We start from the raw sequence: 17,747 nt of genomic DNA on the forward strand, positions 1-17,747 counted from the left end.
GTATACCGAAATTAGTTAGAATGGAATTAAGTTTAACTGAATCAAATAGAAATTGATTTGAATCAAATCAAAAATGAATCAGAATCAATTTGGGAAATCTGTATTGTTACCCAGCCCTATAAACGAAAGCATTTCATATCAAAGGCCAATCCGAGACGGGTCGCCCACCACAGTGGCTGATAGATGAGTCAAAATTACCCGGCACTATGAAAAAATTTGCTGCATTTGGCTGGTGGCGGGTGTTTATTTCCCACCCTGGTTGTGAGCATTATTCCGGTTGTGAAATCTTCCAGAAAGTGAAAACATAGCAGGAAATGTAATGTCAAATATTGCTTTGGTGTATAACATACATGGTGATGAGTGGAGGAAGTCAGTCTGTGTGCCAGATGTCTTCCTGTTCCATGCTCGCCTTCCTGATGTTCAGTGCTGCCTCATTTCTCACATTCTCTCTCTTTCGTTTCATTCTCTCGGCTTCACAATGTCTTTCTGTTTCTTTCTATCAATACACCCCTCTTTTTCTTTCCCTCCCTCTCTCTACCTTTTCAGCTTTCTTTCTCTCTCTTTTCAGGCTTTAATTAATGTTGTGTGTGATTTGAGATGAGCACAGAGCTTCGTTTTGTTTCATAAGGTTTAAAGGTCATGAGAGCCCCTCAGTTTCAGTAATCAGAGACCCTCGTGATGAACAGCTCAACTAGATTCTCTCTCTCTCTCTCTCTCTCTCTCTCTCTCTCTCATTTGTTTTGTTCTTCTGTGGGTGGCTGATCAAGGGGGAGGTGTTTGGGTCTCATATCTGCTGACTAGTCTTTTTGTATGTAAGTGGCACAGATTGTGCTGGCTCTGAGTTTAAATGCAACATTTCTGTACAGAGTTGGTAAAGCGACTTTGAAAACTGGAGTTCTGTAGTACAACTACAAACTTCAACTACTGTTAGTTACACTACAAATTACAAAACGTTGTGTAAACTTATTTAGTAAACTACATTTAAGCTGTTTGATGCTGGGCAATATCAAAGCTATTTAAGAAGGGCAGTATCTTTTTAAATAATGTATCACTGGGTGTTTCTGCAACTTCAGGCACTTTTAGGATTGTGGACGTCTAGAAAGTAAAGTCTCATTAAAATATTTCTCACACTCTCAATATATATATATATATATATATATATATATATTATTTGTCTACTAACAATGTCCGACAATGTCTGTACATGCATCACAGGAGATTTGTCATTTTTGTCAAGAAAATTCCCAGCACAGTGTAATTTCATCAAGCTGGTGGAAATGACATTTTTTACTTTTCCTAAATACACATAATTAAATAATATTTGTACTATTATTTTTTTGTTATTATTTTTTTGCTTAAATGTTCAAAATTATAGCATGATTGGAAATAATGGCCGAAAAAAATCTTCTGCTCACAAGTGATATTTCCCTTGATTTTTCTTAGTTTTCTTCAAACATCACTTGTCTCATATTTCATCTCAAGCATGTTGCTCATTGACACTTTTGTCCACTTTATTAACAATTACACTAACTTTTTTTTTAGGGAAAAAAAACACTTTATTAGGGCACTGATAAGAGACAAAAAAGGTTTTAAATCTGAGTTTTTATTTTTTAATACTAAATTCATTTGAAATGGATATATTTGTAGACAAGTGTCTCAACTAATGAACCATGTAAGGGAACAGGTTTTTATTAAAACGCTTTTTTCAGAAAATGGACATTTATTCACTTCATAAATTATATCTTACTCAGTTGAAGCTGCTTTTATAACCTAAACTAAAATGCCAAAATTATTCCACAATCCTTAAAAGTGATCATAATGAGAATGACGAAGTTGACATGTTGAAGCTGTGACCGCAGAGACTTAAACATTGTTTGTTTATAATATGAAAAATTATAAAACTTACCAGACCACGTGTCCTACTGTTGCATCCACCATGAGCAGGAAGTGGGAAAGGGGTCCTCAGAGTTATAGCTGACCATGACATTGTCTGATTTATTCAGGATAATATATTTAAAAAAAATCTGACGGAGTTGACGCAAATTGAGGACACAGCATTAATAAAATATGATTTAAAGTTTATGTATTGTTTGATATCTTTCAGATCTTTTCATTTAATTGAATTTGTAAAAACTTTGTTTGGCAGTTTAACATTGTGACCTCTTGCTGGGGACAGATTAGGTTTGTCATGTTTATGTGTTTTGTTCTTGTTTTCATGTCTTTTATTTTCAAGTTTAGTTCCTGTTCAGGTCATGTGGTGTCATGTCATGTGATTTCCTGTTCCATCATGTGATCTTGTCATTGGTTAAAGTTCATTTAGTCTTGTTAGCTTGTTGATAGTCTAGTCTTGTGATTGGTTGTCTTGTTTACTTGTTAACCATGTCCTTGTATTTAAGCCCTCATGTTTGCCATTGTCTGGTGTCAGGTATTGTGAATGTAACTTTGTTTAGTCAAGCCAAGCCAAGTCTAGTTTTATGACCAGTCAAGTTCATGTTTATGTTTTATTTACGTTTGGATTTACTGTTTGGGATTTCACGTTTTGGATGAAATTGCATTTGGGTTCCTCATTTCTTCGTCATCATCTTCATCATTGTCTTTGCCAGCCCATCATTACAAGGTTACAGTACATGTGCTTCCAAGTATAGAGCATTTTATGAACTTATATTTTTAAATAATTTAATTAGAAGTAATAAATGTATAAGAGTATATACATATCCTTTAGAATTAATTTCTGCAATATTTTTATTATTTTGAATTTCTTGACTTTTAAAATAAAGGACTTTTGTTTGGAAGACGTTTTGTCCCTTATCTCAAAATTTTTATATGGTGGAAATTACGTCACAACTATAGGACATTGTGGGTCGTAATGTTTTTGAAAAATGGATAAATAAAAAAATTCACACAAAAAATATTGATTTTTATTTTAATTCACTCTTTGTTCAGATGATCATAGTTTTAAGCATGTAATAATTTGAATTTTTACAATGGATTTCATAGTTCAATATTGAAAGTCTGGGTCTGAGACAAGACTAAAACAGAAATATCTGTACATAAAAGGCATTTGTAACACTTTACAATAAGGTTCCATTTGTTAACATTTGTAAATACATTAGTCAGAATGAACAAACAATTAACAATATATTTTTCACAGCATTTATTAATCTTTATTAATTAATGTTAGTTAATAAAAATATAATTGACCATTTGCTAAGCTCCACCCCCCTTGGTTACTATTGCTCAGACAAGCTCTGCAGAACTCCCCACTGGAATGAACGGGAGATTGCCATGAACGACGTGGTTTTTGGCAAAATATTCACATAAATGAAATGGATAATATTTTTACGCGGGCTGGTATGAAGAGTGACATTGTAATGCATATTTATCTGAAGTTTTTTGTAAAAGAAATTGTTAAATTACACAGTAATTTGATTAAAAAATATGTGGACTGTGAATCAGAATCAAGGCAAAAGATTATTACAGTCACTTGTAAAGAGAAAAACTTCATTTAACAGCGATTACACATCTAATATAATATTATTAGCGTATGTGAACAGAGCTGTTTATAACGTCTCATAACATACTAATTTTGATGCTGTGAATTGTTTATTTACTAATCGCTTTTACTATATTTGAATCAACACAAATTAATTAACATTCAGTTATTAGCTTTAATTTTCCTTGGAGCAAATGTAGGTGTCCTTGAAGATGTTATATGTTCATTTGGGAATGAGGGCTATCTCAGTTTAATCCATAACATGCTCTTCTCCAGATTTACTTAAAGATTATTTAAAAATAAATAAAGAAAAACACTGCATGGATCTTCTCTGGGCAGTAGCAGTTCTAGCTTTTATGGCGCCCTGGGCGAAACCCACTTCAACACACCCCCAAAGTGTGTGTGTGTGTGTGTGTGTGTGGGGGGGGGGGGTCTGTGTAGGTGTCTTGTGCTTACCCCCCGCAACACTGCCCATGTTGCCCATGCCTAAATCCGCCACTGTCTCTGGGCAACTCATGTCATGACCCGGCAACAGCGTGTTTTAAATTTTTTGGATTATTTTGATAAAATCCCGCTTAAAAGTACTCGAACACACATTACTAGGAATGGGAATCGATTCCAAGGCGTTGGAAATCGAGAATCGACTCGAAGCATTGGAATCGAGCTGGAGTCGATTTCTTTCGGGGAAACCAGTTGATATTTTCAGACTGTGTTTATTTCCTCGACCACTGAACTACTACACATTTCAGAAGCCTAACAACACTAGTACAATTTACAAAAGTCTTATAAAATGACTGCATCTTGAGTCTTTTGTAGTCCGTCAGCATCTGTAAATCCGCTCTGTTTGTTCATCTCAATCCAGTCTCATGAAAATTCATGAGTTCATTCGTATAAATTTGTATGATTTCATCACATGTAAATGCCAGGATGTCTAATGTGGAAGTAAGCGCAAGTTTCATGCACGAGGCGTTAAGGACATGCTTATTAATATTATGCCCTTACCCATACCCCTTATCTAAACCTAACCAATCAGTAGAATGTGTAAACATGATAGGAAGCTGTTATGTGTGACATAAGCAGTATAGTCTGCTGGTATTTTACTTTGGATTAAATTTATAATCAATTAACATGCCAAATTTGTGACAGTAAATTGGCATACAACAACAACTTCCCCGATGTTACAACACAAGTCTGCAACAAGGAGATGGCAGAGTTCAGTTAGCGTCCTAGTTCACATCAATAAATCGGTATGTTAAAGTTTAAATGATCAATGTGCTGCACTTATAAAAGCGAGAATCTAACGCTTCTCTACTCGTTCTCAACATTTTTACAGTGTTTAAAAACCTTTTGCATATATACTGTAAATATACAACCCCAATTCCGAAAAAGTTGAGACAGTAAGAAAAATGCTAATAAAAACAAAAAGGAGTGATTTGTAAATTATATTCACCCTTTGCTATATTGAAAGTACTACAACTAAACATTATATGATGTTTTACCTTGTAATTTTCTTTTTTTTTATTTATTTTTTTTTTTTTTTTTTATGTACAGTAATTTCTAATCAGATGATTGCAACACACTCCAAAAAAGTTGAGACATTCGAGTGTTTACCACTGTGAAACATCACCATTCTTCTAATAATAATTATTAAGCATTTAGGCACTGAAGTTTATTAAGTTGAGAAAGTGGAATTTTCCCCCATTCATCCATTATGCAGGTCTTCAGCTTCACAATTGTACAGGGTCTTCATTGCTATATTATGCACTTCATAATGCACCACACATTCTCAATTGGAGATGGTCAGGACTGCAGGCAGGCAAATCTAGCACCCGCACTCTCTGCTTATTCGGCCAGTATGTGGTTTGAAGTTGACTGAAGCTGCTGAAAATGCTGGGATGTCCCTGGAAAAGACGGTGCTGGATGGCAGTATATGCTGCTCCAAAATTTTTACATATCTGTCTACATTAATGGTGCCCTCACAAATGTGTGAGTTATCCATGCCATGGGCACTGACACATCCCAGGCCCATACGGACACTGGCTTTTGGACCTGACGCTAATAACAGCTTGGATGGTCCTTTTCCTCTTTGGCACGGAGAACACAATGGCTGTGTTTTTCAAAAAATATTTGAAATGTGGACTCATCAGACCAAAAAACACTGTTCCACTGTTCTACTTTCCATCTAAGATGAGACCGAGCCCAGAGAAGTCGGCAGCGCTTCTGGAAAGTGTTGATGTATGGCTTCTGCTTTGCATAGTGAAGTCTTAACTTGTATCTGTGGATGCAGCAGCGAATGGTGTTGACTAACAAAGGTTTACTAAAGTAATCCCAAGCCCATGTTCATGATATCTATTACAGATGAGTGATGTTTTTTAAGACAGTGACGTCTGAGGGATCAGAGATCACGTGCATTCAGAAGTTGTATACGTCTTGCCATTTACGCACCGAGATTTGACCAGATTCCTTGAATCTTTTAACTATATTGTGCACTGTAGAGGATGAAATGCCCAAAATCCTTCCAATTTGTCTTTGGGGAACATTGTTCTCTGCTGGATTATTTGCTGAAGGATCTGTTGACAAATTGACAAATCTCGAATGATCCTTGCTCTTGAAGACTAGACTATTTTTGGAGGCTCCTTATATACAATGACACGATTGCATCACCTGTTTAACATCTCCTGTTTCACATTGCCTTTAAATTTCCCCTGTCTCAACTTTTTTGGAGCATGTTGCAATCATCTTATTTGAAATTACTGTATGTAAAAAAACAAATAAACAATGAAATTCACAAGGTAATACATCATATAATGTTTAGTTATAGTGTTTTCAATATAGCAAAAGGTGAATATAATTTACAAATCACTTCTTTCCAAACTTTTTTGGAAATGGGGTTGTATATATATATAATGAATCGAACAGCCCTACACATTACTCTCTTAGACTGTCATTGGAAAATAGCAAACGCATGTCAGAGTAATAGCAGCAGGGCAACAGTTGCTGTGACAGGATTGGTCAGAAGTGCTTTTTTAAGGCAGGGCTTAGGGAAGGGTCAATTGTTCATTGTTTTGTTTATTTTTTTAAATGAACATTAACTAAGATTAAGAAATTATGTAAAAGTATTGTTCATTGTAAGTTCATTGTTAACTAATGTTTTTAACTAATGGTAATAAATGGAACCTTATTGTAAAGTGTTACCAAGTCATTTGAAAAGTACCAAAAGTAAATGATGATGGTCTGGAGAAAAGTTTCTAGTTCAGTTTTAGTGTGACGTTCATTCAACAAAAAGACAGAAATTTAAAACTGTACATTTTTGGTGAAAATCAACCACAGGATTATACCCTACTTTTGAAAAAATACCCAACTATAAAATGAATTGAAACAAATAATTATTTTATTATTCATGTATTCATTCATTTCTTTCTTTCTTTATTTTTTCAATCAGAGCAGTATTTATTTGGCAAAAAAGCAAAGAGGGTCTCAATGTGACAGCAATAAACAGGAATTTGAACAGATGGATTTACACTAAATACCACCAGTAACACTAGAAAATACCATAATTGATATAACTGACATAGAACATAGTGGTGAATGGCAACATTTAACTAAATATTATATCATTTTGAAAACCTGTTTTAATAAATATTATTTGTGTATTGCTATTAAGATGTAAATTGATTTTTTGAACTGTCTGTTTATGATTATCGTGATTGATTATCACCTTGGTTTGCTCAGCTGTGAAGCTGCATACAGAATACAGTTTGACAAAAAGTTGCTCAAATAATTGCTAGTCATTGAAAAAGCAGCTTGTTCTGAAAAAGCTACCCTGTTTTGAAAATGGCTGAGTTACTGTGACTATACTATTCTTTAACTGTTGTCCTAATGCAACATTTCTCGTCATAGTTCGTAATGAATCAAAATCAAATCAAATCAAGTCCCTTTATTTTCACTCAACCATATATACAAGTGCAACAGTGGGTGAAAGTCTTGGGTGCAGTTCCGAGCAATATGACAATTACAATAAACATCTGATTTACACATAACACAATTTACACATCTTGTTACACAACACAATATACAATATACACCTTATAATATACAATATACACCTTATAATATACAATATACAGTATAAACCAAATATGTGGATAATAAAGTGGATGGACTGATTGATTTAGGTTAGCCTCAGAATAGCATGCTTGTTCTTGCCAACAGCACATCCTCCTGACGCTACAACATGCTGTTCTCATGTCACTGGTACAGATAGATACAATGCACCTTTAACCGTCTGCTCATATGCTCGGAATTCATAACCCAAGGGTTCGAACCCGCTACTCGTGCAAGCATGTGCCTGAGGCGCATGTCACACTGTTCCTGCTTTGTCTGCAATGAACTCTTTCCCGTTTCTGATAAATCTGTTGAAGTTGGTGAACGACCTGCAGGGTATACCCGTCCTCGTGATGTACATGTTTGGTGCCAGAGGGATTGCGTGGAATTGGCCAATAACACAAGCCGTAGTTACAAACTCGCTGATTACTCTCTACATAGGTAGCTACCTTCTAAGTCAGCATCCTAACTAGGGTTCACCAATAATAATAAAATTGACAATGCTGTAACTTTGAAAACCATATAGTTTTTCCAAATGTATTGGGGATGGCAGCAGAACAAACATTCCATTATCGCTGATTGTTTGTTGTACACACACTTGTGGACAGCTTATTAGGTAATGCAACAGTGCTCCATGTCTCTTGCTTATGGACTGTATTGTAAATCTCCTGCAACCATCAACTTTTCTCTCTCTTGATGAGTGCAGATACTGTATGTGCCTTCAACAGATGCATTGCAGAACCAAGAGCCCATATGCATACCTTGTTCATATGTTTAAACCTGAAGGAGCCTATCCACACCCAAATCCGGCTCATATTTCTGTGCTGGTATCAAAGACGACTGAATTGAAATTCTCAGGAATTTTGTGATTTATCTTTTTGGAAGTGAAAGAGATTGTGGCCAGATGAGGATCATCAAGAATGAGTGTGTGAAAGGTGATGCACTGGTGGTTACATGCATGAAGTGTTTGGTACTTTTGCACACATGCCAATATTATCACTTTCAGTAAACCAACAAAAATCAACTGTCTACAGAAGAGCAATGGTGGGAAATTGCACTTGTGCTCAAATACACACATGCAATGTGTCTCTCAATCTCTGACTGTATGTGAAGGCAAGGCAAATGTATTTATATAGCACATTTCATATACAAAGTGCTTTATAGACATAAGAAAATAGGAAATAATCAGACATGCACAACAAGTAAAGCATTTGGTCACACTTGACTGAATTTGTTTCTTATGGTCTTGGAAAAAAACACCATCTACATAATCCCCATACTTCCATTTGTGTTATTTCATAGTTTTGATGACTTTACAATGATTCTAAAATATGGAAAATATAATGAATAAAACTGGATGTGTCCTTGTTTGACCAGTAGTGTACACATTCAAACACAAACATGTTAAGCCGGCACTACTCTAGTCGATTTCTCCAGTGGTTTTCAGGTGTGAGATTCATTTACATAGTCTTTGCCAGGCAGAGGGAAACAAAGTGCACATTAGCGTCTCAGCGGGAGGTTGTTAATCACTTGACCACCAGGACTCCCTGCTGAGTTAATGGCTTCAAAAACTGAAAAAGCACATCAGGTTTGCTTGAAAAAATCATTCAGTCGCCAGGGCGGGCTCTTGTGTTCTCCTCAAGTGACCAGTTATCTTCTTCTTTTACTGAAGAACTGACATCAAGCTGATCTAAATGTTTTCATCACACTCAGCTGCCTATCATCACAAACACTGATTGACATTCATAGTGATTCTGTCAACAAGCGTTTTTTTCTTTCACTGAAATGACACCAGAAAGCGGAGCCACAACAGTTTGTTTTTAATTAACGTAATTTCTTTACTCACTGAAAGCCTCAAGAGGACAAATACACAATCACACACTTTCACAATGTAAAGTTACTCCATGATTCGCACACCTGGCTCGTTTGGAGTATTTGTTTCAAAACCTGGTGCATTTTCTCCCTTGGTTCGGTTCGTATAGGCATAAATGAACACAGCAATCACACTCGGATCTGCACTAAAACATTGGACAAGGTGGTCTCAGACCGATTGCAAACGAATTCTGGAGTCATTTGATTGTGGTGAGACAAACAATATCCCTATAAAAACCACGAACAAACCCGATGGATCTGTGGAGGAGAAATCTGCATGTCAGCTCGTCACTGAAATTCATCATCAAAATGTGTATATAGCCTTTTGGCAAATATATTAGATATAGTTGCACGATTAAAATGTGAGTTATTTAATAATTCTGGAGGTCATTTTAGCACGATCACTTCTCTCTTTGTATAGCGGCAGAACAGACACAGGTAGCATGGTGTCTGCAACTTTTTTACTGAAATGTGGCTTCACTCTTTTTGTGTGTATATGTGTGTTTGCAAGTGTGTGTGTTTGTGTGCGGGTGTGAGAGGGGGAGAGAGAGAGCTCTGTGACTGTGAGAATAGGTACTTTTCAATGCAGAAATAATGCGAAAGCAACTAATGACGGATAAAAATAACCATAGCGGAAATCTTACAACTCAGATCCATCCAAGCGGTTAAGTTTTGCATAACCGTGACATAAACAATACTCAAATATTTGTACCCATTGACACATAGTATATCCTTTTATCTGGTATACAGATGTATGAGTTTAATCTTTCAAATGAAGAAAACATTTGAACTATTTTAGCCCCTGTTTCGGAACAAATCAAGCAAGCTACAGGTCTGTAAACGCCCTAAATCACTGTATTATAAAGGATGTAGAAACAACAACAAAAATATTCTACACTTTTTTTCCTTTTTTTAAATAAGTACAATTTCAGTACAAGGATCATCTTTTTTTGGTATATACAGTACAGTATATTGCACATTGGCCCAACTCACACTTCTGCACCGTTTTGTTAAGTCTTAAAAAATGAGTCTTAAATATCGGTGAACTATTGTCATTTGATTATTCCTGTTTACAAAAAAAGGTTCCAAAAGCAACCATTGTCGCCGATTAATCAGCTAAAACAATAAATCGGTCGACCTCTATTTTCCTGAAAAATTGTACGTGTAGACCACTGCGCTATTTTTTAAACAAATTATATTCCTATGGTCTATTATTTTGGTATAATCTATTTCAGATAAATCTGACCCTAAACTGCAAACAAAAAAACTGCGATTGATCACTTGACATTTCAATCAGACAGTCTATTTCGGTCTAAAGGCGCAATCACATGTACTTTCGCACAGCGAAATTGTTAATGGGAATTCTTTGTGAATTACACGTGATGGACTTCCGGTGGTTTGACGATGACCTCTGTGTGGGTGGTGCTACAGAGCTACACTAAATTTTCACATTGGACAAGGATCATTTTGGCGACTATTTCTTTTTAACTTCACTTTCTCAGAGTATAAAGTGCAGCATTAAAAAGAGACTAATTGACAATTAGTTTTTTTGCAGGTTTCACACGTGCTCAATGTCCGCCCATGCCTTCTTTGCCTGTGGAATTTGCCATGCAAAGATAAATGTGACTGCACCTTTAGTGGGTGGTTCTTGGCCTGAATAAAATGTAATGGGGCAGGGATTATACCGTTTACTCAAAGATCTGGCTACATGAGGCAAGGAATATCTAATTTGAGACATCCACACCTTTTCTCATGGAAACATTCCCAAGACCTTAAAAAACTGTAGTCTAAACCTTATGGATTCAGGAAGTGGTTTGTCTAGTTTGACGGGTATGCACAACTTTAAAATCTTTTTAAGTTTTACTGCAGTATAATTTTGTAAGGGTTATGTGTCAATGTGTCTCTTGAAAAGGCTGATGTTATTTACAAGATGACAGTGACGGACATAATAATGTGAGGTGTTTGAATACCTCACATTATTATGTATGATGTCTGAGAAGCTTTAACATGTACGTTCATGTCTTGCACTGATCTCTCATGGTTTTTTCTCTCGTTAGTTTTGTGTTTGTCTCTCTGATCTTGGCTGTGGATCCAGTCACCACTGTTGCCATCTTTAACACTCTGAATGTGGATCCGGTGCTGAATATGTTGGTGTTCGGGGAGAGCATCCTGAACGACGCCGTCTCCATTGTGCTGACAATGTACTCCACACTGAATCATTTCAACTGTCTCTCTCTGTATTCCTTACAATCTTTAAAGGAATAGTTACCCTAAAAATGACCATTCTCTCATCATTTACTCACCCTTATGCCATCTCAGATTTATATGACTTTTTTCTTCTGCGGTGAAGTGAGGTGAATATGTCCTTACAATGGGGTCCAAAACTTCCAAGCTCCAAAAAGCACATAAAGGCAGAATAAAAGTAATCCATACAACTCCAGTGGTTAAAACCATGTCTCCTGATGTGTGCACAGTGCTCTGTTGCGTCAAGCGTGAGGAAGTGTAATCGAGCGTAATCAAATCATGACCGCGACTGCAGATTTCAAGATTTATAGTGAAAAAGACTTAAATATTAGTCTGTTTCTCACCCACACCTATCATATCACTTCTGAAGACATGGATTAAACCATGAATTACTTTTATGCTGACTTAAAGTGGTTTTTGGAGCTTAAAAGTGTTGAGAAGTGTTGGTTGTGTCATGCTCCAAAATGACAAAAAGAAGCACCATAAAAGTAGAGCATACAACTCATGTGCTGTATTCCAAGTCTTCTAATATCATACGATAGCTTTGTGTGAGAAATTTAAGATGTTATTCACTGAAAATCTTCACATCCATTGAATCTTTGAATTGGTTTATAATTGAAAATTGACTTAAATCTCAGTCCGTTCTTCACAAAAAGCTAATGTATGGCTTCACAAAATACTTTTATGGTGCTTTTTTGTCATTTTGGAAATTGATAGCCCCAGTCCTCATTCACTTTCATTAAAAGGAAAAGGGCAGTCAGGATACTCTTCAAAATTTCTCCTTTTGTGTTTCACGGAAGAAAGTCATACAAGTTTGGAACAAGATTGAATCACATAAACAAAGGCCATGAGGCACTGGGTTTGTTTGTGGGCAGGTTATGAGTAACATTGTCAGTTATGCCATCATTCGGTTCTCAAGTCAGTGAATACACAAGCTGAACACCAGTTTCAGTGTGACAAGATTTGTGTATCATACACACACACTGTATCTCAGTAGGCTTCATGTAAGTGTGTCGGCAGCTCTTTTCTTTTCTAGTTTACGGCCGAGCTGCTGCTGGTCTAATGGCCTGGAGTCTGTCCCTTCTGTTCATCTTCTGCTCTCACAGCCTGCAGGAGTTATGTGAGAAAAAAATAAGAAAACAGCTTTTTAACATGCTTAAATACACTTCGTAGCCAAACATACAGTATCTGGACGTCAGTGTTGGAATTTGCTTATTAAAGGGATAGTTCACCCAAAAATGACTTAAATATTTATCTGTTTCTCACCCACACCTATCATATTACTTCTGAAGACATGGATTAAACCACTAGAGTATTATGGAATACTTTTATGCTGATTTTATGTGCTTTTTGGAGCTTCAAAGTTCTGGTCACCAGAATCTGGTCACTTGCATTGTGTGGACCCAAAGAGCTGAAAAATTATTCGAAAAATCTTCATTTGTGTTCTGCTGAAGAAAGAAAGTCATACACATCTGGGGTGACATGAGAGTGAGTAAATGATGAGAGAATTTACATTTTTGGGTGAACTATCTCTTTAAGTTGTTTAATCATAGAGGCTTTGATTACCTGTTTTCTTTATTTTATCTGTTGCACACTTTAAAAACACGATCTATAAATTAAAATACTATCTGTAGGTCAGCCAGTCATAACAGATGTCATTTACATAAAGAAGTCTTTAAGATACAGTTGCAAAATCAGTCTGATTAATTGTAAAGGTCAGAAAGGGGAGAAAAGTTGTTGTGTAAAACTAAATGACATAAAAATGACGGTGACCATGTTTCAGACTTTACGAGATGTAAATTCGATGCCTGTATATTTTACGGTTCACTACCTTTTATATAATTAAAAAGAAATAAACTTGATATACTAACCTTCTGGAACTATAAAAGTCTGCCTCTTACTTTAAAATGTTCTGTTAATCATCATAGTGAAACGAGAAGGGCACATGATGACTTAAAGTTCATTAAGAGAGGCCCTTCCTGGAGTAATAATCAAACTCTATCAGGGTTACAAATGCAATAAACATATAAACACAGAACACCCAAAGTACATAGCTGATATAAAAAAATAAGAAGAAACATAACTATTCAAGTAAAATATAATGAAATATGATGGGTCACGCAGTGAATTCTGGGATCCCCATTTTTTTTTTTTTTTACTGTAAATTTAACAATAGTTTACCGTAAAAAGTGTATTGTCTTGATAAACATAATATACATTTTTACTATTAATGATACTGTAAAATCATACTTTTTACATAAAAAGTCACAATATTTTACCATAAAATTACATGTATTGTCTTGTTAAATATATGATAATTTTTATTGTTAATATTACAAACATTTCTTACAGTCTAACATTATAAATGGACTTGAGGGTAAAAAATGCTAAAAGTGTAGAATATGACCTTAAAAGAGTCTTAACTGTCCTTTCGGCAAAGTCATGTGTCTCTGTTGTGGAGGTCTTTCCTCATAAATAATTTAAAAGCCCTGTTCTTAAATTAGCCATTAGATCTGTCTACATAATGCAAGAACTGAACTTTAACACACAACTGAACATACTTGACATTTACAGTAAAATCCCAAACTCTTTCCTCATTAGAGGAGTTACAGGAAATCCAGCCAGGGCAATAACTGAACGGATGACACATGTCTCTGCAGCTCTTACAGGAGTGAATGATGGGAGATTATGGCTGTGGATTTAGATCAGGTCGGACGGGCCAATCCTGAATTTGCTGAGCGCAGCTAGATCAGATCCATATATAACATGAGCTTTTCTATCTTTATAACCAGCTCATATGTGTACATTATCTCTCATGAACAGTCTGTCACAGCTCAAATTAACCAGCGTTGACTGTTTAACTGTTGTGAATATGAATAATTAATGATTATAACATAATCTAGTCCACTGGGCAGTTACAGATGGTATTACTGGTTTCATCTCAACAACACACAGGTCATTCTTGTAATGCCTTGCTTTTGAACCTTGTAACTGTTAAAATATGAATATGCTTGTGTTGTTATTTTACTATTATTCTTATAAAATGGTATAGCAGACTCTCTAAAAAGGCACTTAAACTATTAATTACACCTTGAGCATTTACACTACAGCAAGAAAATGAACAGAATGGAAATATAAAGCTAAATTTAGCAATTGTTTGTGCTGTTGTTTTCCACCAAAAATGATGTCACTTCCTGGAGGATGATGTCATTAAGTAACTGGATATTACAAAAAATTTAATTAAAATTTGAGTTAATTAACAGAGGTTCGGGAGGAGCGTGTTAATTTTAATCTGACAAATCACAGCCCATGAGCAGGAGTATATAAGCCGCTGCTTACCTGCTTCCTGTGCCAACTCTCCTGACATGAGAGTCTTTCCAGCATTTGGCCCTGCCCATTTCCCACAAACCTACCCAGGCAGACGGATCATCGGATGCAACTTCCCTGCAAAGCATTCGGCCCCACCAGAACAGCTCTTCCATCCAAACAGTCTCGTTATTCAACAGAAGCTGCCACAGCAGCTCTTTGTTTTTTAGCAATATTGACGGCTACCACATTATGTGTTTATATATATATATATATATATATATATATATATAAACATGTTTATTTATTTATTTATTTATTTATTTTTTTACCCTGTCTGTCTTTCTATGCTCCATTCGACGAAGCAGTTTACAGCGTGAAGTTGCTGCCGCAAACTGGCTGCTCCTGCACTTTAAAAATGTGAAACAGTACTCTACAACTGCTCATGTTCTCTTATCTAAACTTTCCACCCAGAAAGCAGTGCCAGCTGCCTCCGTGAACGGGTGCCATTCCGGCTTCATGCCATTAGAATTCAATTTTATTTGAAAGCGAAAGAAACGAAGATTAACTATTCAATCCGACCACCATTTCAACCCCAGCATTTTTAATCAGGTTCTGCCACACAGGTGATACCTGTCAGCCTCATTACCACGCCACAGCTTGTTTAGGGGGCGTGTTCTATTCAGCAATTGTTCCTCATCTTATAACGTGAATATCACAGTTGTTTCTCCCTCCAAAGAGCCCTTCGGAGCGTGATTTATTTCATTCTGAACACAGGGGCATCATGCAACACAGAACTCCCTTCAATCGACTGATAATCAAATGACAAATTCTTTTCAACCAACGCAGACATTTTAACGCAAGCTCGATGCCGCGCAGCACTGGCTCTGACCATTCAACAGCACACTGCAGATATACACGGCCTCTGTCTGAACAGAAACCAGCCGAATTTGACTCCGCAAGAGGCGGATCATGTGCCGCGTTCCAACTCATTCATAATCATTCTGCAAAGTGTCTCGCTTCCTCTCAGCATTATTGACATATATTGACATATATTGTACAGCAGGGGGCAGTCATACTCCTAGGAGCGAATGGCCTAAAGTGAATCCTTCAATGATGATTGCAAGTCCATGCATATCTGTATGCAGTACAGAGCCAAAGCTCTTATTTCTCAGATCATTTTATGTTATTTTTTCACATTGTTTATGAAGATGTACTGTATTCCCTAGCACATTTTTTCTGAAGTTTCACCTAATTATGATTATTTTGTCTTTTCTACAGCAACGCCTGAAATTGCGCCTTCTGCAGGGTGTCACCAATATTACTTCCAGCAGGTATTTAAATTTAAATTTAAATTTAAATTCCTGTCACTGGACTGTACGCAGGTTTACCTCTCACTTTCTCCTTCTAGGTGTCTTTCCAAGACTTCACCATTACCTATCGAGGAGCTAAAGATTGCAACCATTTTAGTTAAGAAAGCACAACTGCGGTGCTTCTGCCTTAGGTTCAAAATATCCCTAAGCAGCACAAATGTGCTGTCCACGTGCCACAACTGCGGGGTCTTTTGGGTCATGCAACAAACCCCCACGATACCACAAAGCAGCACAAATATGCTGTACAGGTGCCGCAACTGCGGTGTCCTTCGGACCAGGCAAAAAACTCCCACCACACCGCAAAGCAGCGCAAACATGCTGTACAGGTGCCGCAACTGCGGTGTCCTTCGGACCATGCGACAAACTTCCACCACACCGCAAAGCAGCGCAAATGCGTTTTTCCAGGTGCCGCAACTGCGGAAACTTTCAGGCCTTGCCACTAAATCTCCCACAACACCAAAATCATGTTGCCTGTTTCCTCTTATGTTTCCTCTTATTAAAACACGAGGGCCACAGCTCATAAACATATACCCATCACAAACCGCTATTCAGCAAGGTTCTTTACTCTGCGCCACCCACCATTCGACTGCAGTGTGGGCCCACTCGTTCAAACACTATGCAGGCTTTCCCATCGAATTGCAGTGTGGGCTCTCCCGTTCGAATGCAGTGTGAGCCTCAGCGCATTGGTCGCAGGCTCTCCCTTTCGAATCGCAGTGTGGGTCCTCCCGTTCGACCACAATGCAGGCTCTCCTGTTCGACTCACAGGGTGGGCTCTCCCATCTGAAACGCAGTATGAGTTCTCCTGTTCGAGTGCAGTGGTGGTGCAGTAATCTTAAGAGCCTTTTAGCTTTTCCCGGCTTGCTGGGCTTACCCATTCGAATGCCGTGAGCACTCTCTCTCTATAGAGCAGTCTCCCATTCGAATCGCAGTGTAAGCCCTCCCTTTTGAACGTAGTGCAAACCAACTCTCGTTCTCATTTTTCCCGTTTGATTGCTTGCTGGGCTTACCCATTCGAATGCCGTGAGCGCTCTCTCTTTATAGAGCTGTCTCCCATTTGAATCGCAGTATGAGCCCTCCCTTTCGAACACAGCGTGAGCCTTCTCCCCGTTCAACTGCTTGCTGGGCTTACCCGCTCGAATGCCATGAGCGCTCTCTCTTTATAGAGCAGTTTCCCGTTCTAATCGCAGTGTGAGCCCTCCCTTTCGAACACAGCGTGAGCCTTCTCCCCGTTCGACTGCTTGCTGGGCTTACCCATTCGAATGCCGTGAGCGCTCTCTCTTTATAGAGTAGTCTCCCATTCGAATCACAGTGTGAGCCCTCCCTTTCGAATGCAGCACGACCAACTACTGCTCACT

The 17,747-nt window shown here is 37.3% G+C and overlaps 1 pseudogene; it reads left to right on the top strand.

Annotated features, from left to right (window-relative positions):
* LOC127419359 (sodium/hydrogen exchanger 8-like) overlaps positions 1-17,747 on the top strand; it is a 51,391-nt pseudogene that overhangs the window by 4,108 nt on the left and 29,536 nt on the right.

Source organism: Myxocyprinus asiaticus, chromosome 28 (assembly GCF_019703515.2).
Source record: "Myxocyprinus asiaticus isolate MX2 ecotype Aquarium Trade chromosome 28, UBuf_Myxa_2, whole genome shotgun sequence".
In the NCBI taxonomy this organism is placed as follows: Eukaryota; Metazoa; Chordata; class Actinopteri; order Cypriniformes; family Catostomidae; genus Myxocyprinus; species Myxocyprinus asiaticus.